The following is a 25,708-nucleotide window of genomic DNA, read 5'->3' as shown; positions in this document are numbered from 1 at the left end:
ATAAAAGCTAGGTTAGGTTTCGCGATATCTTTTTTTATAGGTATATTTGTTTGTGGAAATAAAGTTTTTATGTTTTTTTCAATAAAATCTTCTAAATTGAAACATACTTCGCCTACTTTTACGCCCAAATCCAATTTTAATGGCCTACAAACATTCCCGTCTGTCATTCTAAACCCGTTTCTCAAAGTGATAATACATTTAAAAGGAGTTGAGCTTTCAGAAATGGCTTTATCTTCGAGGGAGCTTACTTCGGTATAAAGTATCTACGAGTTCATATACAGAAGCAGCGATTATTTTGATACAATCTTAATCTATTTGTTTATTTTACGTTGTTACAACATTTCATTATGATTAACATCATTCCAGTAATGCTTAAAATTGAAATACAAAATTTCCCATTGTTTCAAATCCTTTTAACATCCGTTTTACGCTCTATTAAATCTGGCAACGTTGATTTAATGTGAGACTCAATCGTAAGATGTGACTCATACTTTGATTAATCTGTTGAACCCGACGGTTGAATCATAATATACTTCAAAAACGTATCGCTATTAACACGATAAACTTTAAAGCTCGAATTTACTAAATATTTACATACAAGATGACAATCCCTGTAGGAAATTTTTACTTCAAGGTTATGTCATCCTACGCTATAAGATTTGAATGAAAAACAACTTACAAACTGTCCCTCGTAAAAGTATGTAACGTGATAACACATATTTTTCTATATGACTAGAAAGATTATGTATGCCGATTAACACCCTGTATAATAAAATTCGATATACATCCAATGCTCCTGCTTCATACTTTGAACTCGCTATTAAATATAAATATATCAACAGAACGCTCTTTCGAAGCTAAAATCAGGAATAAATTCCTGTCAATTATTCATCTGATTATTATTATTCTCTATGTTTATTATCTATGTTATAAAATATGTCAAATTTTATAAATTATATAAACTCGTAATTAGAGTAGATATTGTGTGTTTTTTTGTTCACTGTTTTTAGTATATTATTAAATAATAAAAATATGATCGAATATTTATTAAAAAAATTAACACTTGTTATAAATATTCTCTAATTGATTTTTTATTACAACAGTTCTTGAATGATATCTATTCAATATTTGTGAAAAGACAAAGCAAATAAAAAGGAATTTCCACTTAGGAATCACTCCAGACAAGAGTAAGTGCTTCCCATTATCGTGCATCGGTTATACACACCTCTCACACCGACCGGCAAATTAACCGGACGTACCGAAATTTAATTTAAGTTGATTACAACTTTTTTTTGATTTTATACGTTATTTATTACCAAATTTTGAGGTTTATTGTTATTATAACACTTTTTGCGATCTCATGCTTCTAAAATATTGATCCGATTATTTTTGTTTATGACGACATGACACATTTAGGATAACTTGTAGCGTTAAATCAAGATTTGTTTGATACTAGTAAGCGAGAGAAATTAGAGGAGCTTAGGAACCGGAAATTTCCGGATTAAACAGGATTTTGTTCAACAGATTCGCTCTGCCACTGAAATACTAATTACTCATTTACTAATCCCAAAAAGGTGGGATTCACATAGAAACCGAGTAAATATGTTAGATGAAACTCGCGTATGGAAATGAAAGAGGTTAAGTGCGGGTAAAAATTAAATTATCGCTTTTTATGCTATTATCTAATTAAATATGAATCATAGAAATTAATTTTTCGAATTATCATTCACGAAACGCAACATATGTCAAGTTTAAAACGTTCCGCGTGTCGTTTTATATAAAACGTCAGCTGTCAATATTAGTAATGTGTTCTGTGTCATACCAGACAATAAAAATTTAATATACAAAAATATTTTTTTGGACAGCCGGATTTTTTTACGAGTTCTTAGGCGATATTTTGATTTTATACTAAAAATATATGAAAACAAACTTTGAAATTTCATCTCATCGTGTTAAAAAGACTAATATTGCAATGAAAATCTCTATCAAAAACCCAAACAAAAAGTTGGATATAGTTAATGACTCATTGTCCTTTTTTTTCGACGAAATGACTCATCGATCCGTCCTAGTGAAATCTCGAAAAAAAAAAATACAAGAATAGGGCCATTAACGGAAAGTGTTATGTAATTACTTCAGACTTAGACCGGGCTTATCGTCTAACAGCTTTTCACAGCAGTAAAGACAAAATTGTCCGGTCGAAATAACAAAAATTGACATAGAGATGAATTCCAGTGGACATCTGGAGTTTACCAGATCCCGTAAAACCACATGAGTAACGATTTTACCACACGTCGAAACTTCTAGAAAGTTATTTATAAAAATAAACACAACGAATAATTTTTATTTTCTGCTATGTTTAGTCTAATTTTACCGGACTATTATATGTATCTTTCGAGAGTTCTATTTTATATAAGGCACGTAGTAAGTCAATTTGCTCCTTTTTTACAACGTTTCGAATGTCGAGTAACTATTTTAATCATCAGACTGTATATTACGTAACAACCAAGATTCTAATTTTGTTTGAAGTAAACTAAATAATTAATTAACAAAATTTCTAGGGACTGACTAACGATAAATCATTTGCTCAATGAAACGTTTATTCTGACGGTTCAGTTAGTCTGAGGTGGGTTGAAGTTCACAATAAAATTAAAGATTCATTATACATAACGATAATGTACGAGGGGACTTTGAAAATAGGTCAAATTGAATACTAATAGTTGCTGATAACGATTATATACAAGACAAAGATAATGAAAATATGGGAGGAAATTGACCTCAAGAAGAAAGGGTAAACAACGATGGTCAAATTAAACAGCCAATGATAAGAAAAATACTGATGAAAGAGTTAAATCAGTTCGTAGAGTCTGGATTGAGGATAATTTACGCTGGAAACTCAAAATTATACATATATACAAAATTGTATCCCATAAATTCGATGTTTTGACTGTTCAAAAACGTTTTTATTCGAATTGATGTGTGAGAACTGTTATTATCGTGCTATGGTAGTAAATTTAGTCGTTACTGATGGTGTAAATACTAACGAAACATCATAATAACGAAACTTTTGTATTGATAAATGAATTGAAACTTCCGAGTTCTAATAAAGGTATAGTGTTTCCATCGGAACGAATTGTTTCGATTAAGAAATCAATTTTTCAACTTTCTTATCCCGATATTTCTTTCCGACTGTTTTATTAGATAAAATTTTTCTTCTATCTCCATTTTCATTCATATAGAAATCAATGTTTTCCTTCCTGGAGTGAGGGTCCGTAATGAAAAGTGACATTTCTGCGGCAAGACACGTCGAGTTTATGGTTCAATATGCGACTCCGTAAAAGCAGATGTTAGAATAAAATGAAAATAAGTAATATATGTGTCAGTTGTTGAGAAGAAAAATGAAATATTCAATTGTTTCTATACGAATGTCACGCGGCCGAAAAATTTCGCAAATACCAGCACAAATTTTGATACAAACGACTTCGCAGCAATCGCAGTTCAAATCCTTGCAACAGTTTCTCGATAAAAATGCATTTGCATTTATAGCAATTAGTGAAAGTGCAAAACTTAATTCGGTTCGTAGAGTCTTGATTGATGATTATTTAGGCTTGAGACTAAAAATTAGCACTGCACTTAAAGCGATTAGTGAAAGTGCAAAACTTAATTCGGTTCGTAGAGTCTTGATTGATGATTATTTAGGCTTGAGACTCAAAATTAGCACTGCACTTAAAGCGATTAGTGAAAGTGCAAGACTTAAATCGGTTCGTAGAGTCTTGATTCATGATTATTTAGACTTGAAACTCAAAATTAGCACTGCACTTGAAGCAATTAGTGAAAGTGCAAGACTTAAATCGGTTCGTAGAGTCTTGATTGATGATTATTTAGGCTTGAAACTCAAAATTAGCACTGCACTTGAAGCAATTAGTGAAAGTGCAAGACTTAAATCGGTTCGTAGAGTCTTGATTGATGATTATTTAGGCTTGAAACTCAAAATTAGCACTGCACTTGAAGCAATTAGTGAAAGTGCAAGACTTAAATCGGTTCGTAGAGTCTTGATTGATGATTATTTAGGCTTGAGACTCAAAATTAGCACTGCACTTAAAGCGATTAGTGAAAGTGCAAGACTTAAATCGGTTCGTAGAGTCTTGAATGATGATTATTTAGGCTTGAGACTGAAAATTAGCACTGCACTTAAAGCGATTAGTGAAAGTGCAAAACTTAATTCGGTTCGTAGAGTCTTGATTGATGATTATTTAGGCTTGAGACTCAAAATTAGCACTGCACTTAAAGCGATTAGTGAAAGTGCAAGACTTAAATCGGTTCGTAGAGTCTTGAATGATGATTATTTAGGCTTGAGACTCAAAATTAGCACTGCACTTAAAGCGATTAGTGAAAGTGCAAGACTTAAATCGGTTCGTAGAGTCTTGATTAATGATTATTTAGGCTTGAAACTCAAAATTAGCACTGCACTTGAAGCAATTAGTGAAAGTGCAAGACTTAAATCGGTTCGTAGAGTCTTGATTGATGATTATTTAGACTTGAAACTCAAAATTAGCAGTGCACTTGAAGCAATTAGTGAAAGTGCAAGACTTAAATCGGTTCGTAGAGTCTTGATTGATGATTATTTAGACTTGAAACTCAAAATTAGCACTGCACTTAAAGCGATTAGTGAAAGTGCAAGACTTAAATCGGTTCGTAGAGTCTTGAATGATGATTATTTAGGCTTGAGACTCAAAATTAGCACTGCACTTAAAGCGATTAGTGAAAGTGCAAGACTTAAATCGGTTCGTAGAGTCTTGATTAATGATTATTTAGGCTTGAAACTCAAAATTAGCACTGCACTTGAAGCGATTAGTGAAAGTGCAAGACTTAAATCGGTTCGTAGAGTCTTGATTGATGATTATTTAGACTTGAAACTCAAAATTAGCAGTGCACTTGAAGCAATTAGTGAAAGTGCAAGACTTAAATCGGTTCGTAGAGTCTTGATTGATGATTATTTAGACTTGAAACTCAAAATTAGCACTGCACTTAAAGCGATTAGTGAAAGTGCAAGACTTAAATCGGTTCGTAGAGTCTTGAATGATGATTATTTAGGCTTGAGACTCAAAATTAGCACTGCACTTAAAGCGATTAGTGAAAGTGCAAAACTTAATTCGGTTCGTAGAGTCTTGATTGATGATTATTTAGGCTTGAAACTCAAAATTAGCACTGCACTTGAAGCAATTAGTGAAAGTGCAAGACTTAAATCGGTTCGTAGAGTCTTGATTGATGATTATTTAGGCTTGAAACTAAAAATTAGCACTGCACTTAAAGCGATTAGTGAAAGTGCAAAACTTAATTCGGTTCGTAGAGTCTTGATTGATGATTATTTAGGCTTGAGACTCAAAATTAGCACTGCACTTAAAGCGATTAGTGAAAGTGCAAGACTTAAATCGGTTCGTAGAGTCTTGATTCATGATTATTTAGACTTGAAACTCAAAATTAGCACTGCACTTGAAGCAATTAGTGAAAGTGCAAGACTTAAATCGGTTCGTAGAGTCTTGATTGATGATTATTTAGGCTTGAAACTCAAAATTAGCACTGCACTTGAAGCAATTAGTGAAAGTGCAAGACTTAAATCGGTTCGTAGAGTCTTGATTGATGATTATTTAGGCTTGAAACTCAAAATTAGCACTGCACTTGAAGCAATTAGTGAAAGTGCAAGACTTAAATCGGTTCGTAGAGTCTTGATTGATGATTATTTAGGCTTGAGACTCAAAATTAGCACTGCACTTAAAGCGATTAGTGAAAGTGCAAGACTTAAATCGGTTCGTAGAGTCTTGAATGATGATTATTTAGGCTTGAGACTAAAAATTAGCACTGCACTTAAAGCGATTAGTGAAAGTGCAAAACTTAATTCGGTTCGTAGAGTCTTGATTGATGATTATTTAGGCTTGAGACTCAAAATTAGCACTGCACTTAAAGCGATTAGTGAAAGTGCAAGACTTAAATCGGTTCGTAGAGTCTTGAATGATGATTATTTAGGCTTGAGACTCAAAATTAGCACTGCACTTAAAGCGATTAGTGAAAGTGCAAGACTTAAATCGGTTCGTAGAGTCTTGATTAATGATTATTTAGGCTTGAAACTCAAAATTAGCACTGCACTTGAAGCAATTAGTGAAAGTGCAAGACTTAAATCGGTTCGTAGAGTCTTGATTGATGATTATTTAGACTTGAAACTCAAAATTAGCAGTGCACTTGAAGCAATTAGTGAAAGTGCAAGACTTAAATCGGTTCGTAGAGTCTTGATTGATGATTATTTAGACTTGAAACTCAAAATTAGCACTGCACTTAAAGCGATTAGTGAAAGTGCAAGACTTAAATCGGTTCGTAGAGTCTTGAATGATGATTATTTAGGCTTGAGACTCAAAATTAGCACTGCACTTAAAGCGATTAGTGAAAGTGCAAGACTTAAATCGGTTCGTAGAGTCTTGATTAATGATTATTTAGGCTTGAAACTCAAAATTAGCACTGCACTTGAAGCGATTAGTGAAAGTGCAAGACTTAAATCGGTTCGTAGAGTCTTGATTGATGATTATTTAGACTTGAAACTCAAAATTAGCAGTGCACTTGAAGCAATTAGTGAAAGTGCAAGACTTAAATCGGTTCGTAGAGTCTTGATTGATGATTATTTAGACTTGAAACTCAAAATTAGCACTGCACTTAAAGCGATTAGTGAAAGTGCAAGACTTAAATCGGTTCGTAGAGTCTTGAATGATGATTATTTAGGCTTGAGACTCAAAATTAGCACTGCACTTAAAGCGATTAGTGAAAGTGCAAAACTTAATTCGGTTCGTAGAGTCTTGATTGATGATTATTTAGGCTTGAAACTCAAAATTAGCACTGCACTTGAAGCAATTAGTGAAAGTGCAAGACTTAAATCGGTTCGTAGAGTCTTGATTGATGATTATTTAGGCTTGAAACTAAAAATTAGCACTGCACTTAAAGCGATTAGTGAAAGTGCAAAACTTAATTCGGTTCGTAGAGTCTTGATTGATGATTATTTAGGCTTGAGACTCAAAATTAGCACTGCACTTAAAGCGATTAGTGAAAGTGCAAGACTTAAATCGGTTCGTAGAGTCTTGATTCATGATTATTTAGACTTGAAACTCAAAATTAGCACTGCACTTGAAGCAATTAGTGAAAGTGCAAGACTTAAATCGGTTCGTAGAGTCTTGATTGATGATTATTTAGGCTTGAAACTCAAAATTAGCACTGCACTTGAAGCAATTAGTGAAAGTGCAAGACTTAAATCGGTTCGTAGAGTCTTGATTGATGATTATTTAGGCTTGAAACTCAAAATTAGCACTGCACTTGAAGCAATTAGTGAAAGTGCAAGACTTAAATCGGTTCGTAGAGTCTTGATTGATGATTATTTAGGCTTGAGACTCAAAATTAGCACTGCACTTAAAGCGATTAGTGAAAGTGCAAGACTTAAATCGGTTCGTAGAGTCTTGAATGATGATTATTTAGGCTTGAGACTCAAAATTAGCACTGCACTTAAAGCGATTAGTGAAAGTGCAAAACTTAATTCGGTTCGTAGAGTCTTGATTGATGATTATTTAGGCTTGAGACTCAAAATTAGCACTGCACTTAAAGCGATTAGTGAAAGTGCAAGACTTAAATCGGTTCGTAGAGTCTTGAATGATGATTATTTAGGCTTGAGACTCAAAATTAGCACTGCACTTAAAGCGATTAGTGAAAGTGCAAGACTTAAATCGGTTCGTAGAGTCTTGATTGATGATTATTTAGGCTTGAAACTCAAAATTAGCACTGCACTTGAAGCGATTAGTGAAAGTGCAAGACTTAAATCGGTTCGTAGAGTCTTGATTGATGATTATTTAGACTTGAAACTCAAAATTAGCAGTGCACTTGAAGCAATTAGTGAAAGTGCAAGACTTAAATCGGTTCGTAGAGTCTTGATTGATGATTATTTAGACTTGAAACTCAAAATTAGCACTGCACTTAAAGCGATTAGTGAAAGTGCAAGACTTAAATCGGTTCGTAGAGTCTTGAATGATGATTATTTAGGCTTGAGACTCAAAATTAGCACTGCACTTAAAGCGATTAGTGAAAGTGCAAAACTTAATTCGGTTCGTAGAGTCTTGATTGATGATTATTTAGGCTTGAAACTCAAAATTAGCACTGCACTTGAAGCAATTAGTGAAAGTGCAAGACTTAAATCGGTTCGTAGAGTCTTGATTGATGATTATTTAGGCTTGAAACTAAAAATTAGCACTGCACTTAAAGCGATTAGTGAAAGTGCAAAACTTAATTCGGTTCGTAGAGTCTTGATTGATGATTATTTAGGCTTGAAACTCAAAATTAGCACTGCACTTGAAGCAATTAGTGAAAGTGCAAGACTTAAATCGGTTCGTAGAGTCTTGATTGATGATTATTTAGGCTTGAAACTAAAAATTAGCACTGCACTTAAAGCGATTAGTGAAAGTGCAAAACTTAATTCGGTTCGTAGAGTCTTGATTGATGATTATTTAGGCTTGAGACTCAAAATTAGCACTGCACTTAAAGCGATTAGTGAAAGTGCAAGACTTAAATCGGTTCGTAGAGTCTTGATTCATGATTATTTAGACTTGAAACTCAAAATTAGCACTGCACTTGAAGCAATTAGTGAAAGTGCAAGACTTAAATCGGTTCGTAGAGTCTTGATTGATGATTATTTAGGCTTGAAACTCAAAATTAGCAGTGCACTTGAAGCAATTAGTGAAAGTGCAAGACTTAAATCGGTTCGTAGAGTCTTGATTGATGATTATTTAGACTTGAAACTCAAAATTAGCAGTGCACTTGAAGCAATTAGTGAAAGTGCAAGACTTAAATCGGTTCGTAGAGTCTTGATTGATGATTATTTAGGCTTGAGACTCAAAATTAGCACTGCACTTAAAGCGATTAGTGAAAGTGCAAGACTTAAATCGGTTCGTAGAGTCTTGATTCATGATTATTTAGACTTGAAACTCAAAATTAGCAGTGCACTTGAAGCAATTAGTGAAAGTGCAAGACTTAAATCGGTTCGTAGAGTCTTGATTGATGATTATTTAGACTTGAAACTCAAAATTAGCACTGCACTTAAAGCGATTAGTGAAAGTGCAAGACTTAAATCGGTTCGTAGAGTCTTGAATGATGATTATTTAGGCTTGAGACTCAAAATTAGCACTGCACTTAAAGCGATTAGTGAAAGTGCAAAACTTAATTCGGTTCGTAGAGTCTTGATTGATGATTATTTAGGCTTGAAACTCAAAATTAGCACTGCACTTGAAGCAATTAGTGAAAGTGCAAGACTTAAATCGGTTCGTAGAGTCTTGATTGATGATTATTTAGGCTTGAAACTAAAAATTAGCACTGCACTTAAAGCGATTAGTGAAAGTGCAAAACTTAATTCGGTTCGTAGAGTCTTGATTGATGATTATTTAGGCTTGAGACTCAAAATTAGCACTGCACTTAAAGCGATTAGTGAAAGTGCAAGACTTAAATCGGTTCGTAGAGTCTTGATTGATGATTATTTAGGCTTGAAACTCAAAATTAGCACTGCACTTGAAGCAATTAGTGAAAGTGCAAGACTTAAATCGGTTCGTAGAGTCTTGATTGATGATTATTTAGGCTTGAAACTCAAAATTAGCACTGCACTTGAAGCAATTAGTGAAAGTGCAAGACTTAAATCGGTTCGTAGAGTCTTGATTGATGATTATTTAGGCTTGAGACTCAAAATTAGCACTGCACTTAAAGCGATTAGTGAAAGTGCAAGACTTAAATCGGTTCGTAGAGTCTTGAATGATGATTATTTAGGCTTGAGACTAAAAATTAGCACTGCACTTAAAGCGATTAGTGAAAGTGCAAAACTTAATTCGGTTCGTAGAGTCTTGATTGATGATTATTTAGGCTTGAGACTCAAAATTAGCACTGCACTTAAAGCGATTAGTGAAAGTGCAAGACTTAAATCGGTTCGTAGAGTCTTGAATGATGATTATTTAGGCTTGAGACTCAAAATTAGCACTGCACTTAAAGCGATTAGTGAAAGTGCAAGACTTAAATCGGTTCGTAGAGTCTTGATTGATGATTATTTAGGCTTGAAACTCAAAATTAGCACTGCACTTGAAGCGATTAGTGAAAGTGCAAGACTTAAATCGGTTCGTAGAGTCTTGATTGATGATTATTTAGACTTGAAACTCAAAATTAGCAGTGCACTTGAAGCAATTAGTGAAAGTGCAAGACTTAAATCGGTTCGTAGAGTCTTGATTGATGATTATTTAGACTTGAAACTCAAAATTAGCACTGCACTTAAAGCGATTAGTGAAAGTGCAAGACTTAAATCGGTTCGTAGAGTCTTGAATGATGATTATTTAGGCTTGAGACTCAAAATTAGCACTGCACTTAAAGCGATTAGTGAAAGTGCAAAACTTAATTCGGTTCGTAGAGTCTTGATTGATGATTATTTAGGCTTGAAACTCAAAATTAGCACTGCACTTGAAGCAATTAGTGAAAGTGCAAGACTTAAATCGGTTCGTAGAGTCTTGAATGATGATTATTTAGGCTTGAAACTCAAAATTAGCACTGCACTTGAAGCAATTAGTGAAAGTGCAAGACTTAAATCGGTTCGTAGAGTCTTGAATGATGATTATTTAGGCTTGAAACTCAAAATTAGCACTGCACTTGAAGCGATTAGTGAAAGTGCAAGACTTAAATCGGTTCGTAGAGTCTTGAATGATGATTATTTAGGCTTGAAACTCAAAATTAGCACTGCACTTGAAGCGATTAGTGAAAGTGCAAGACTTAAATCGGTTCGTAGAGTCTTGAATGATGATTATTTAGGCTTGAAACTCAAAATTAGCACTGCACTTGAAGCGATTAGTGAAAGTGCAAGACTTAAATCGGTTCGTAGAGTCTTGATTGATGATTATTTAGGCTTGAAACTCAAAATTAGCAGTGCACTTGAAGCAATTAGTGAAAGTGCTAGACTTAAATCGGTTCGTAGAGTCTTTTTAGTTTTCCATCGAATTTCGCTGTTTTTCCACCTTTCTCAAAAATTTGAGGCTTAGTTCTCAATCAAAAGAAACAAAACCTGCAACGCAGCTGCGACCGCGGACTCACGGTCACGTACAATCGATTGCAAGCTAGTTTCATTCGAATCACCTCGTATACTGCTCTCCCCTGTTATACGTTGCCAAATAGTTGCAAGATTTGGTTAGGTTGTAATCTTGATGAAAATCCTGGTAATTCTCACTTGGAAATCATGTTGTATCAAAAATAGCACTAAAAAGAATCAAAGCTCAGTTCAGCCACTACTTTCGTCAGTTTTAGTTCCATGTGACTTTTTCTTTATTCCGAATCTCAAAAATTACCTTTGGGAATTACCTTTAAGCTACGACGCTGTTTTTGTTCCATTGTGAGCAAATTCGGTACCCATTTTGCGCACAGCTTCATCATGTTCGAATTTTCAGTTAATATGCGATGTACTGCACTTTTTGAAATGTCTACTATGTCGCGCACTTTCAGTTCACCATCATCCTGTACCACTTTCAAACTTGAAACATGTGCTGTACAGGTTATGTTATATTTTCAAGTAACTACCGCCATCTCTAGGTCAGACCAAGTACTTCTGCGAACACCAATAACAAAACAAACTAAGTAGACGTTTTTTTTTTAATTCAACTCAATTAAGTCCCGACCACTCTATTTGCGTTCTGAGGCAGGGTGAAGGATCTGAAGTATTTGGAAATTCAAACCGAAATTCCCTTGGAGAAAAGAAAACGTCAGGAGAACTTCGAGCTGTTCGAGTGAATGAAATTAAACCCTTAAAGAAAAATACAGACCAAATTCTATTTTTTATTATCTAGTATTTGGATAAACACTTTTTATAGGTCTAGGTAGAAATTAAGAACCAAAACAAGTGGATTTGATTGATGAGTGACACTTATAGTTAATTTTTTCAATGTTATCTGTCAAATTTTTATGTATATCTGACAAACAGATTATTCTTAATACTCATTTATAAAGATTTGTCATTGTCACAACGGAATTAGTCCAATTTGTTTATCTGGAAACGATATTCATTAGAAAATTACTCACGTGCGGGAAGCCCTAATCCAGAAAACATTAAATTAGTAGAAAAAATTTAATACAAGTGAATAATTAAGTGTTTAAGTGTAGTGAATAGTTAAGTATTCAAGTGTAGTGAATAATTAAGTGTTCAAGTGTAGTGAATAGTTAAGTGTTCAAGTGTAGTGAATAGTTAAGTGTTCAAGTGTAGTGAATAATTAAGTGTTCAAGTGTAGTGAATAGTTAATTGTTCAAGTGTAGTGAATAGTTAAGTGTTCAAGTGTAGTGAATAGGGCATAAATAAATTAAATATGTATAAATTCATCCCACCGAGTTTGTGATTAACTTTATTTTTATAAAAAAGAAGAAACTTTCGGTATGTATAATGATGTTAACTATCTCAATATAAATTATCGAAGAAAATCACTGCAAAATCAGCGCTCGCTTCATTAAACTACTAGAAATCATATGAGAACCGGCTTATTCGACAAATTATAGATTTTCGTTATAACAGAACCGGGCCGGCTTCACAGTGCATGTCGTGGACGAGTTCGCAACAATATTTTTATAACCACACTACGTATTACGTGGTTTGACATGCCGAAGCGTTTATATTACGTTAGTAAGTATCAATTTCGATTCAATCGATTAAAAATCTTCGAAAAATTCGACAAATTATAGATTTCCGTTATAACAGAACCGGGCCGGCTTCACAGTGCATGTCGTGGACGAGTTCGCAACAATATTTTTAAAACCACACTACTTATTACGTGGTTTGACATGCCGAAGCGTTCATATTACGTTAGTAAGTATCAATTTCGATTCAATCGAATAAAAATCTTCGAAAAATTCGACAAATTATAGATTTCCGTTATAACAGAACCAGGCCGGCTTCACAGTGCATGTCGTGGACTAGTTCGCAACAATATTTTTATAACCACACTACGTATTACGTGGTTTGACATGCCGAAGCGTTTATATTACGTTAGTAAGTATCAATTTTGATTCAATCGATTAAAAATCTTCGAAAAATTCGACAAATTATAGATTTCTGTTATAACAGAACCGGGCCCGGCTTCACAGTGCATGTCGTGGACGAGTTCGCAACAATATTTTTATAACCACACTACGTATTACGTGGTTGGATATGCCCAAGCGTTCATATTACGTTAGTAAGTATCAATTTCGATTCAATCGATTAAAAATCTTCGAAAAATTCGACAAATTATAGATTTCCGTTATAACAGAACCGGGCCCGGCTTCACAGTGCATGTCGTGGACGAGTTCGCAACAATATTTTTAAAACCACACTACTTATTACGTGGTTTGACATGCCGAAGCGTTCATATTACGTTAGTAAGTATCAATTTCGATTCAATCGAATAAAAATCTTCGAAAAATTCGACAAATTATAGATTTCCGTTATAACAGAACCAGGCCGGCTTCACAGTGCATGTCGTGGACTAGTTCGCAACAATATTTTTATAACCACACTACGTATTACGTGGTTTGACATGCCGAAGCGTTTATATTACGTTAGTAAGTATCAATTTTGATTCAATCGATTAAAAATCTTCGAAAAATTCGACAAATTATAGATTTCTGTTATAACAGAACCGGGCCCGGCTTCACAGTGCATGTCGTGGACGAGTTCGCAACAATATTTTTATAACCACACTACGTATTACGTGGTTGGATATGCCCAAGCGTTCATATTACGTTAGTAAGTATCAATTTCGATTCAATCGATTAAAAATCTTCGAAAAATTCGACAAATTATAGATTTCCGTTATAACAGAACCGGGCCCGGCTTCACAGTGCATGTCGTGGACGAGTTCGCAACAATATTTTTAAAACCACACTACGTATTACGTGGTTTGACATGCCGAAGCGTTCATATTACGTTAGTAAGTATCAATTTCGATTCAATCGATTAAAAATCTTCGAAAAATTCGACAAATTATAGATTTCCGTTATAACAGAACCGGGCCGGCTTCACAGTGCATGTCGTGGACGAGTTCGCAACAATATTTTTATAACCACACTACGTATTACGTGGTTTGACATGCCGAAGCGTTTATATTACGTTAGTAAGTATCAATTTCGATTCAATCGATTAAAAATCTTCGAAAAATTCGACAAATTATAGATTTCCGTTATAACAGAACCGGGCCGGCTTCACAGTGCATGTCGTGGACGAGTTCGCAACAATATTTTTAAAACCACACTACGTATTACGTGGTTTGACATGCCGAAGCGTTCATATTACGTTAGTAAGTATCAATTTCGATTCAATCGATTAAAAATCTTCGAAAAATTCGACAAATTATAGATTTCCGTTATAACAGAACCGGGCCGGCTTCACAGTGCATGTCGTGGACTAGTTCGCAACAATATTTTTAAAACCACACTACGTATTACGTGGTTTGACATGCCGAAGCGTTCATATTACGTTAGTAAGTATCAATTTCGATTCAATCGAATAAAAATCTTCGAAAAATTCGACAAATTATAGATTTCCGTTATAACAGAACCGGGCCCGGCTTCACAGTGCATGTCGTGGACGAGTTCGCAACAATATTTTTATAACCACACTACGTATTACGTGGTTTGATATGCCGAAGCGTTCATATTACGTTAGTAAGTATCAATTTCGATTCAATCGAATAAAAATCTTCGAAAAATTCGACAAATTATAGATTTCCGTTATAACAGAACCGGGCCCGGCTTCACAGTGCATGTCGTGGACGAGTTCGCAACAATATTTTTATAACCACACTACGTATTACGTGGTTGGATATGCCCAAGCGTTCATATTACGTTAGTAAGTATCAATTTCGATTCAATCGATTAAAAATCTTCGAAAAATTCGACAAATTATAGATTTCCGTTATAACAGAACCGGGCCCGGCTTCACAGTGCATGTCGTGGACGAGTTCGCAACAATATTTTTATAACCACACTACGTATTACGTGGTTTGATATGCCGAAGCGTTCATATTACGTTAGTAAGTATCAATTTCGATTCAATCGAATAAAAATCTTCGAAAAATTCGACAAATTATAGATTTCCGTTATAACAGAACCGGGCCGGCTTCACAGTGCATGTCGTGGACGAGTTCGCAACAATATTTTTAAAACCACACTACGTATTACGTGGTTTGATATGCCGAAGCGTTCATATTACGTTAGTAAGTATCAATTTCGATTCAATCGAATAAAAATCTTCGAAAAATTCGACAAATTATAGATTTCCGTTATAACAGAACCGGGCCCGGCTTCACAGTGCATGTCGTGGACGAGTTCGCAACAATATTTTTATAACCACACTACGTATTACGTGGTTTGATATGCCGAAGCGTTCATATTACGTTAGTAAGTATCAATTTCGATTCAATCGAATAAAAATCTTCGAAAAATTCGACAAATTATAGATTTCCGTTATAACAGAACCGGGCCGGCTTCACAGTGCATGTCGTGGACGAGTTCGCAACAATATTTTTAAAACCACACTACTTATTACGTGGTTTGACATGCCGAAGCGTTCATATTACGTTAGTATCAATTTCGATTCAATCGAATAAAAATCTTCGAAAAATTCGACAAATTATAGATTTCCGTTATAACAGAACCGGGCCGGCTTCACAGTGCATGTCGTGGACTAGTTCGCAACAATATTTTTATAACCACACTACGTATTACGTGGTTTGACATGCCGAAGCGTTTATATTACGTTAGTAAGTATCAATTTTGATTCAATCGATTAAAAATCTTCGAAAAATTCGACAAATTATAGATTTCCGTTATAACAGAACCGGGCCCGGCTTCACAGTGCATGTCGTGGACGAGTTCGCAACAATATTTTTATAACCACACTACGTATTACGTGGTTTGACATGCCGAAGCGTTTATATTACGTTAGTAAGTATCAATTTTGATTCAATCGATTAAAAATCTTCGAAAAATTCGACAAATTATAGATTTCCGTTATAACAGAACCGGGCCCGGCTTCACAGTGCATGTCGTGGACGAGTTCGCAACAATATTTTTATAACCACACTACGTATTACGTGGTTGGATATGCCCAAGCGTTCATATTACGTTAGTAAGTATCAATTTCGATTCAATCGATTAAAAATCTTCGAAAAATTCGACAAATTATAGATTTCCGTTATAACAGAACCGGGCCGGCTTCACAGTGCATGTCGTGGACGAGTTCGCAACAATATTTTTAAAACCACACTACGTATTACGTGGTTTGACATGCCGAAGCGTTCATATTACGTTAGTAAGTATCAATTTCGATTCAATCGATTAAAAATCTTCGAAAAATTCGACAAATTATAGATTTCCGTTATAACAGAACCGGGCCCGGCTTCACAGTGCATGTCGTGGACGAGTTCGCAACAATATTTTTATAACCACACTACGTATTACGTGGTTTGACATGCCGAAGCGTTTATATTACGTTAGTAAGTATCAATTTTGATTCAATCGATTAAAAATCTTCGAAAAATTCGACAAATTATAGATTTCCGTTATAACAGAACCGGGCCCGGCTTCACAGTGCATGTCGTGGACGAGTTCGCAACAATATTTTTATAACCACACTACGTATTACGTGGTTGGATATGCCCAAGCGTTCATATTACGTTAGTAAGTATCAATTTCGATTCAATCGATTAAAAATCTTCGAAAAATTCGACAAATTATAGATTTCCGTTATAACAGAACCGGACCGGCTTCACAGTGCATGTCGTGGACGAGTTCGCAACAATATTTTTAAAACCACACTACGTATTACGTGGTTTGACATGCCGAAGCGTTCATATTACGTTAGTAAGTATCAATTTCGATTCAATCGATTAAAAATCTTCGAAAAATTCGACAAATTATAGATTTCCGTTATAACAGAACCGGGCCGGCTTCACAGTGCATGTCGTGGACGAGTTCGCAACAATATTTTTAAAACCACACTACGTATTACGTGGTTTGACATGCCGAAGCGTTTATATTACGTTAGTAAGTATCAATTTCGATTCAATCGATTAAAAATCTTCGAAAAATTCGACAAATTATAGATTTCCGTTATAACAGAACCGGGCCGGCTTCACAGTGCATGTCGTGGACTAGTTCGCAACAATATTTTTATAACCACACTACGTATTACGTGGTTTGACATGCCGAAGCGTTTATATTACGTTAGTAAGTATCAATTTCGATTCAATCGATTAAAAATCTTCGACAAATTATAGATTTCCGTTATAACAGAACCGGGCCGGCTTCACAGTGCATGTCGTGGACGAGTTCGCAACAATATTTTTATAACCACACTACGTATTACGTGGTTTGACATGCCGAAGCGTTTATATTACGTTAGTAAGTATCAATTTCGATTCAATCGATTAAAAATCTTCGAAAAATTCGACAAATTATAGATTTCCGTTATAACAGAACCGGGCCGGCTTCACAGTGCATGTCGTGGACGAGTTCGCAACAATATTTTTAAAACCACACTACGTATTACGTGGTTTGACATGCCGAAGCGTTCATATTACGTTAGTAAGTATCAATTTCGATTCAATCGATTAAAAATCTTCGAAAAATTCGACAAATTATAGATTTCCGTTATAACAGAACCGGGCCGGCTTCACAGTGCATGTCGTGGACTAGTTCGCAACAATATTTTTATAACCACACTACGTATTACGTGGTTTGACATGCCGAAGCGTTTATATTACGTTAGTAAGTATCAATTTTGATTCAATCGATTAAAAATCTTCGAAAAATTCGACAAATTATAGATTTCCGTTATAACAGAACCGGGCCCGGCTTCACAGTGCATGTCGTGGACGAGTTCGTAACAATATTCTTATGGAAGATTCAATGTTAGGCTAATAACTCATGGACTGCGCTACTTATTACGTGGTTTGACATGCCGAAGCGTTCATATTACGTTAGTAAGTATCAATTTCGATTCAATCGAATAAAAATCTTCGAAAAATTCGACAAATTATAGATTTCCGTTATAACAGAACCGGGCCGGCTTCACAGTGCATGTCGTGGACTAGTTCGCAACAATATTTTTATAACCACACTACGTATTACGTGGTTTGACATGCCGAAGCGTTTATATTACGTTAGTAAGTATCAATTTTGATTCAATCGATTAAAAATCTTCGAAAAATTCGACAAATTATAGATTTCCGTTATAACAGAACCGGGCCCGGCTTCACAGTGCATGTCGTGGACGAGTTCGTAACAATATTCTTATGGAAGATTCAATGTTAGGCTAATAACTCATGGACTGCGCTACTTATTACGTGGTTTGACATGCCGAAGCGTTCATATTACGTTAGTAAGTATCAATTTCGATTCAATCGAATAAAAATCTTCGAAAAATTCGACAAATTATAGATTTCCGTTATAACAGAACCGGGCCGGCTTCACAGTGCATGTCGTGGACTAGTTCGCAACAATATTTTTATAACCACACTACGTATTACGTGGTTTGACATGCCGAAGCGTTTATATTACGTTAGTAAGTATCAATTTTGATTCAATCGATTAAAAATCTTCGAAAAATTCGACAAATTATAGATTTCCGTTATAACAGAACCGGGCCCGGCTTCACAGTGCATGTCGTGGACGAGTTCGTAACAATATTCTTATGGAAGATTCAATGTTAGGCTAATAACTCATGGACTGCGCTACTTATTACGTGGTTTGACATGCCGAAGCGTTCATATTACGTTAGTAAGTATCAATTTCGATTCAATCGAATAAAAATCTTCGAAAAATTCGACAAATTATAGATTTCCGTTATAACAGAACCGGGCCCGGCTTCACAGTGCATGTCGTGGACGAGTTCGTAACAATATTCTTATGGAAGATTCAATGTTAGGCTAATAACTCATGGACTGCGCTACTTATTACGTGGTTTGACATGCCGAAGCGTTCATATTACGTTAGTAAGTATCAATTTCGATTCAATCGAATAAAAATCTTCGAAAAATTCGACAAATTATAGATTTCCGTTATAACAGAACCGGGCCCGGCTTCACAGTGCATGTCGTGGACGAGTTCGTAACAATATTCTTATGGAAGATTCAATGTTAGGCTAATAACTCATGGACTGCGCTACTTATTACGTGGTTTGACATGCCGAAGCGTTCATATTACGTTAGTAAGTATCAATTTCGATTCAATCGAACAAAAATCTTCGAAAAATTCGACAAATTATAGATTTCCGTTATAACAGAACCGGGCCCGGCTTCACAGTGCATGTCGTGGACGAGTTCGTAACAATATTCTTATGGAAGATTCAATGTTAGGCTAATAACTCATGGACTGCGCTACTTATTACGTGGTTTGACATGCCGAAGCGTTCATATTACGTTAGTAAGTATCAATTTCGATTCAATCGAATAAAAATCTTCGAAAAATTCGACAAATTATAGATTTCCGTTATAACAGAACCGGGCCCGGCTTCACAGTGCATGTCGTGGACGAGTTCGTAACAATATTCTTATGGAAGATTCAATGTTAGGCTAATAACTCATGGACTGCGCTACTTATTACGTGGTTTGACATGCCGAAGCGTTCATATTACGTTAGTAAGTATCAATTTCGATTCAATCGAATAAAAATCTTCGAAAAATTCGACAAATTATAGATTTCCGTTATAACAGAACCGGGCCCGGCTTCACAGTGCATGTCGTGGACGAGTTCGTAACAATATTCTTATGGAAGATTCAATGTTAGGCTAATAACTCATGGACTGCGCTACGTATTACGTGGTTTCAATTAAAAATCTTCAAAAAATTCGGTATATATTTCAACAATACCCTAGAGTGTAGCTGTTCGCTCGTCGTAAAGTTTCTTCATGCATATTTATAAAGGGGTGTTGTTTGTTTATGGAAAATTTACCTTTGTGACATAGGGATGACAGAATTAATTTCGCGAGACGTGGGCAAGCGATTCTGCAATTTTAATTTCATACGATTTCAACGATGGATATAAATTGTTTTGTCCCAACTATTTCTTATGAAATTCGTTCTAAAAGAGGATGTTAGACGCATATATAGATTGAAATTCACTTTATTACGTTTACCTAACACATATTGAACATATGAACATTTAAACTAACTTCATTAACTTACGAGGAGGGTTCCAAAAGTACTTGGTGCATAAAAATTTCGGAAAACGTTGTATTCATTGTTCAATGTAATCTCCTAGTAATTTCATACTCTTTTACCAGCGATGTTTAATAAGTTTTAAACCCAAAATAGCCATTTCTTCAAATCTGGAAACTGGAAATAATCCGAGGAAGCTAAATCTGGCAAATAGGATGCATGAGGTAGCAATTCAAAGTTTAATTCATCAATTTTGGCGATTGAAATAACAGATTTGTGAGTTGCTGCAAGGTCTTGATGATTCAACAATTTTTTCTTAGCCTAATGCGGCCGTTTTGGCTCGATTTTTTCGCTTAAACCTTCACACGATAGATTTTCCTTTTTCAATGGAAATTATCCCTCGCGCATTCCAAAAAAACCATAATTACGACCTTGCCTGCATGTGGAACAGTCTTTGCCTTATTTGGAGCTAGTTTAGTCAACGATATTCAACATTTCTGGAGTCGACACCTCATTTTGTCGACCACTGCGTTGCTGGTCTTCCCAGATCGTACAGTCTCGTCTAAACTTTGCTATTCAATATTATACTGTTGATAAGGAAGGATCAGTCTCATCCAGAGTAGAATCCAGTTCAGCTTTTTATATTGGTTGGGATAATGTCTTTCAAATGTTACGAATTTACTGAAAACGTTCAGTATTGGTACCAAACAAATACTAAACGAGATGGCGTCTTCAAACTTCAAGCAACGACCGCCATCTCTAGGTGAGAGCAGGTACTTCCGTGAACATCCTCGAATGACACTCGAAGCGTTTGGTTTATGTTTTTAATATAAAAAGACATTTTTGGTTGATTCCTTTACTAAATTTCCTTCAAATTTTTGTAATATCTTCGAGGTTCGTGTGAAAACGAAGAAAAAACACATACAAAAAGAAAATATAAAAGAACGAACCGGTAAACATACCAAAAATATGACGATATCGATTCCTTTTTGTTTCCTCGATGTTTTTCATGGTTTTTTCACAATTTTCGTGTTAATTTTTTTGTTGTTTCCTTATCTATTCGAAAATGGATCATTATGTGAGAACGATCGATTATTTTTTACGGAATCCATCATTTCGAAAAGTCGATTACTTCCTGAATCTTTCCCTTCTAATATAGAAACATCTTGTACCAATACAGAGATGTTTAGCTCAATATGAAGCTTCGATTTTCCAAAGAAAAGTAATTTGGGTAATAAGAAGATATTGTGAACCTCAATTTACTTTCTTTTTGCTACGAATTTCATCGCGTCTCTACTTCTACTCGGAAAGTTCGAACCGAAGTAATGAGATTGAAAAGAAACGCTCATATTCCAAAAATTATATTCCACAGTATTAAATTTCACGAAAATAAAATAAAATAAAAAAAATTCATGAATTCTTATCCTAGCATAGAAATAACATCGTCGAAGTTAAATTTTCAATTCGTTTGTCAGATTTGTTGGCTAAAAATAGTCCGATAGGGCCAGATATGGGTTATACGGTGGCTGTTCAATCTCCTTGAAGCATTACGGACTGGAGCATTTTCATTGGTAAACCAGAAGAATATGTCAAGCTTCTAGTTGTGTTTGAACCCTAAAAGTCAGTTTAATCGCAATCCCAAAACTTTTTTGGTACTTTTTGTAGTATTTGCAATCCGTCGAATCACTTGGGTGGGATAAAATTTTTAATATATCTATAAATACGGTAAAATCAACCGAAACAAGCTGCATCCAAGGCTACGTACACTAAAGCGACTTCAGAAACATCGAACAGCCACCATACACCTCTGATTTGGCTTATTTTTCTCTTATACCTCAAATAAATATAAATAATTTTTGATAGGCCCAATCCTTTACAAGATATCACCTTTAAAAGATTGTGATTAACATTGAGTCGTACACGTCTAGATGTGTGGTTCCAGAAGTGTCTGGTTTGACAAAAGATGGCGGTATTTGTTTGAAAATTAACAAAGTACTCAATCTATTAAATATCTGTTTCTAGTTTGAGCCTTAGCATAACCAATATCAAAATTGAATTAGATTCTACTCTGGGTGAGACTGTTCCTTCGTTATCAACAGTAAAGAATCAAAGTTTAGACGAGACTGTACATTAGGGAAGACCAGCAGCACAGTGGACGATCAAATTTCCGTTATTGCAATAGAAAAAATTGATGAATTAAAATTTGAATCTCCAGATCTGGATGGTTAGGTTAGGTTCCAAAATTTTTGTATTATATTTGTATTAATAATACCAATACCAACAGTTTCGATATCAAAGTCATCGTCTTCAGTGATACGGTGAACCAAGTCCTCGAAGACGATAACTAATTGAAACCCCTGTATAATTTTAACGAATGTGACATATCAAAAAAATAATTGGGTGTTATCACCATGGAAACGTTACACAAACAAACCAGTACCTAAAAAAAAATGATAAAACGTCAATTAACTGACCTTTCTTTTTTTATTATTATGCTTTTCGACTTTGTTAAGACCCACCAAACGTCTCATAACAGAACCATTTTAAATTCAACACTTTCACATATGATTAAACGCCGAACATATTTAAAATGGAATATTTCAATCGATTTCCAAAATAACGATGATATTTTGTAAAATTCAATAATTTGTAGGTTAGTATTTCGAGGTATATGCCATGCGGGTTCTCGATTACGGATTACCGTCATAAAAAATACGATAATTTCGGCGAAATGACATGAATTTTCGAATTTGATTCGTTTTGTTATCGGAAAGTGTTTCTATCGGACGACCGAAGCGAACTGAAGCTCAGAAAATACTAAAATAAGGGAAGTTGACGCATTCGGCAACACCCCTTTTCAGCTTGCGTGGAAATTATTGAAACCAACTCCGCGACGAACTTACAGCTCTTGTTATGCATTTCATATTTTTATACAACAAGAAAAGTACTCCTAGAATATTTTTTTATTCTATTATACAGATTGTCTCATCGATTAGAGCAATAAAAAAATACTATATAACGGAGATGAAGCAAAATTTTTCAAATTTTACACAATTAAATGCCAGAATCGAATTCCTCAACAAATTCTGTGCATTTTTTATTTGAGAAATTTCAGTCTATCTCTTCAAATAAGATATAGGGGAGAGTGGGAACTTTGTAATGTAAAAATACATTTAAGTCCGGTTCTGCTCAGCCGATTTTTATAAACTTGATATTGTTTGAAAGAACTTTTGTTCAACAATACAAAATATATAAATTAAAAGCGATTTAATTACCAAAATTTAAATACAAGCATAAAAATTAAAGTTCGTCTTTTAGAAATAAACTAAATTAACATTAAAACAAATCAAACCTTGTATCAATATCTTTTTTTTTACCAGAGATATCTCAAGAAATGTATAAACTACGGAAACTTTTGTTCGAATGTCTATTATACAGATTGTCTCATCGATTAGAGCAATGAAAACATACCATATAAAAGGAAAGGAGCTAAAGCGAAATTTTTCAAAATTTACCCTATTAAGTGATACTTTATATAGAATAATCGAATTTTTAAATAAATTTTACGCATTTTTTATTTGAGAAATTTCAGTCTATCTCTTCAAATAAGATATAGGGGAGAGTGGGAACTTTGTAATGTAAAAATACATTTAAGTCCGGTTCTGCTCAGCCGATTTTTATAAACTTGATATTGTTTGAAAGAACTTTTGTTCAACAATACAAAATATATAAATTCAAAGCGATTTAATTACCAAAATTTAAATACAAGCATAAAAATTAAAGTTCGTCTTTTAGAAATAAACTAAATTAACATTAAAACAAATCAAACCTTGTATCAATATCTTTTTTTTTACCAGAGATATCTCAAGAAATGTATAAACTACGGAAACTTTTGTTCGAATGTCTATTATACAGATTGTCTCATCGATTAGAGCAATGAAAACATACCATATAAAAGGAAAGGAGCTAAAGCGAAATTTTTCAAAATTTATCCCATTAAGTGATCCTTTATATAGAATAATCGAATTCTTGAATAAATTTTACGCATTTTTTATCTGAGAAATTTCAGTCTATCTTTTCAAATAAGATATAGGGGAGAGTGGGAACTTTGTAATGTAAAAATACTTTTAAGTCCGGTTCTGCTCAGCCGATTTTTATAAACTTGATATTGTTTGAAAGAACTTTTGTTCAACAATACAAAATATATAAATTCAAAGCGATTTAATTACCAAAATTTAAATACAAGCATAAAAATTAAAGTTCGTCTTTTAGAAATAAACTAAATTAACATTAAAACAACTCAAACCTTGTATCAATATCTTTTTTTTTACCAGAGATATCTCAAGAAATGTATAAACTACGGAAACTTTTGTTCGAATGTCTATTATACAGATTGTCTCATCGATTAGAGCAATGAAAACATACCATATAAAAGGAAAGGAGCTAAAGCGAAATTTTTCAAAATTTACCCCATTAAGTGATACTTTATATAGAATAATCGAATTTTTAAATAAATTTTACGCATTTTTTATCTGAGAAATTTCAGTCTATCTTTTCAAATAAGATATAGGGGAGAGTGGGAACTTTGTAATGTAAAAATACTTTTAAGTCCGGTTCTGCTCAGCCGATTTTTATAAACTTGATATTGTTTGAAAGAACTTTTGTTCAACAATACAAAATATATAAATTCAAAGCGATTTAATTACCAAAATTTAAATACAAGCATAAAAATTAAAGTTCGTCTTTTAGAAATAAACTAAATTAACATCAAAATAAATCAAACCATGTATCAATCTCTTTTTTTTTACCAGAGATATCTCAAGACTAAATACTCAATACTAAATTGAACGTTTATATGCAAAAATCAAGGTAAAACCACCTCATATGTCGAATAAAAAACCACTGTTTGACCAAGACAATGTACCGATCCACAACTCGATGGCAACGATGGTTGGAACTGGACCAATTGCTTCCTCATCCACCATACAGTCCAGATCTGGCCCCCAGTCGACTCAAATGAAGCAATTGCTGAAATTGAAGCTTGTTTTTGAGACAAAAGACAAATCCTTCTACGAGCACGGCATCCAGAAGTTGGAATGATTGTATGGCTCTTGAAGGAGATGATTGATGAAAATAATCGATTTTTTGCAAAAAAAAACGTGTTTTTCTCAGTTAGTCACACGATTTATTGATATTATACCACCAGGCTAGCGGGAAACCTCCAAAAAGACGCTCGGAAACACGAAAAAGTCACCAGATCAACTTTTTTGTTTCGATGTGCGAAGTCGTAATACCGGGAAAAAATTTGCCAAAATTTCCCGTTCGGCCGGAAATCTTTTCCAGACTTTTCATATTCGGATTCAACGACTTGGAAAACATAGATTTTGGGGGTGGTTTACCCTCGTTTACTTAAACCACTTGAAAATATTTTGTTTGAAGCCGAAAAATTGATGTAGGTGAGAATAATGGAGGAAATTAAAACCAAAAAA

The 25,708-nt window shown here is 34.4% G+C and overlaps 1 protein-coding gene across 1 annotated transcript in view; it reads right to left on the bottom strand.

Annotated features, from left to right (window-relative positions):
- The window catches only part of LOC130894220 (potassium voltage-gated channel protein Shaw), a 122,158-nt gene extending 99,123 nt beyond the window's left edge, over positions 1-23,035 (bottom strand). The window contains exon 1 of the mRNA XM_057800866.1: positions 22,694-23,035. The gene's annotated coding sequence lies outside the window, so the exon portion shown is untranslated. The remainder of the gene's footprint in view (positions 1-22,693) is intronic.
- Positions 23,036-25,708: the final 2,673 nt, after the last annotated feature.

The sequence above is a fragment of the Diorhabda carinulata genome, chromosome 5, assembly GCF_026250575.1.
Source record: "Diorhabda carinulata isolate Delta chromosome 5, icDioCari1.1, whole genome shotgun sequence".
Classification (NCBI taxonomy): domain Eukaryota; kingdom Metazoa; phylum Arthropoda; class Insecta; order Coleoptera; family Chrysomelidae; genus Diorhabda; species Diorhabda carinulata.
This window is presented reverse-complemented; position numbering and strand designations above follow the sequence as displayed.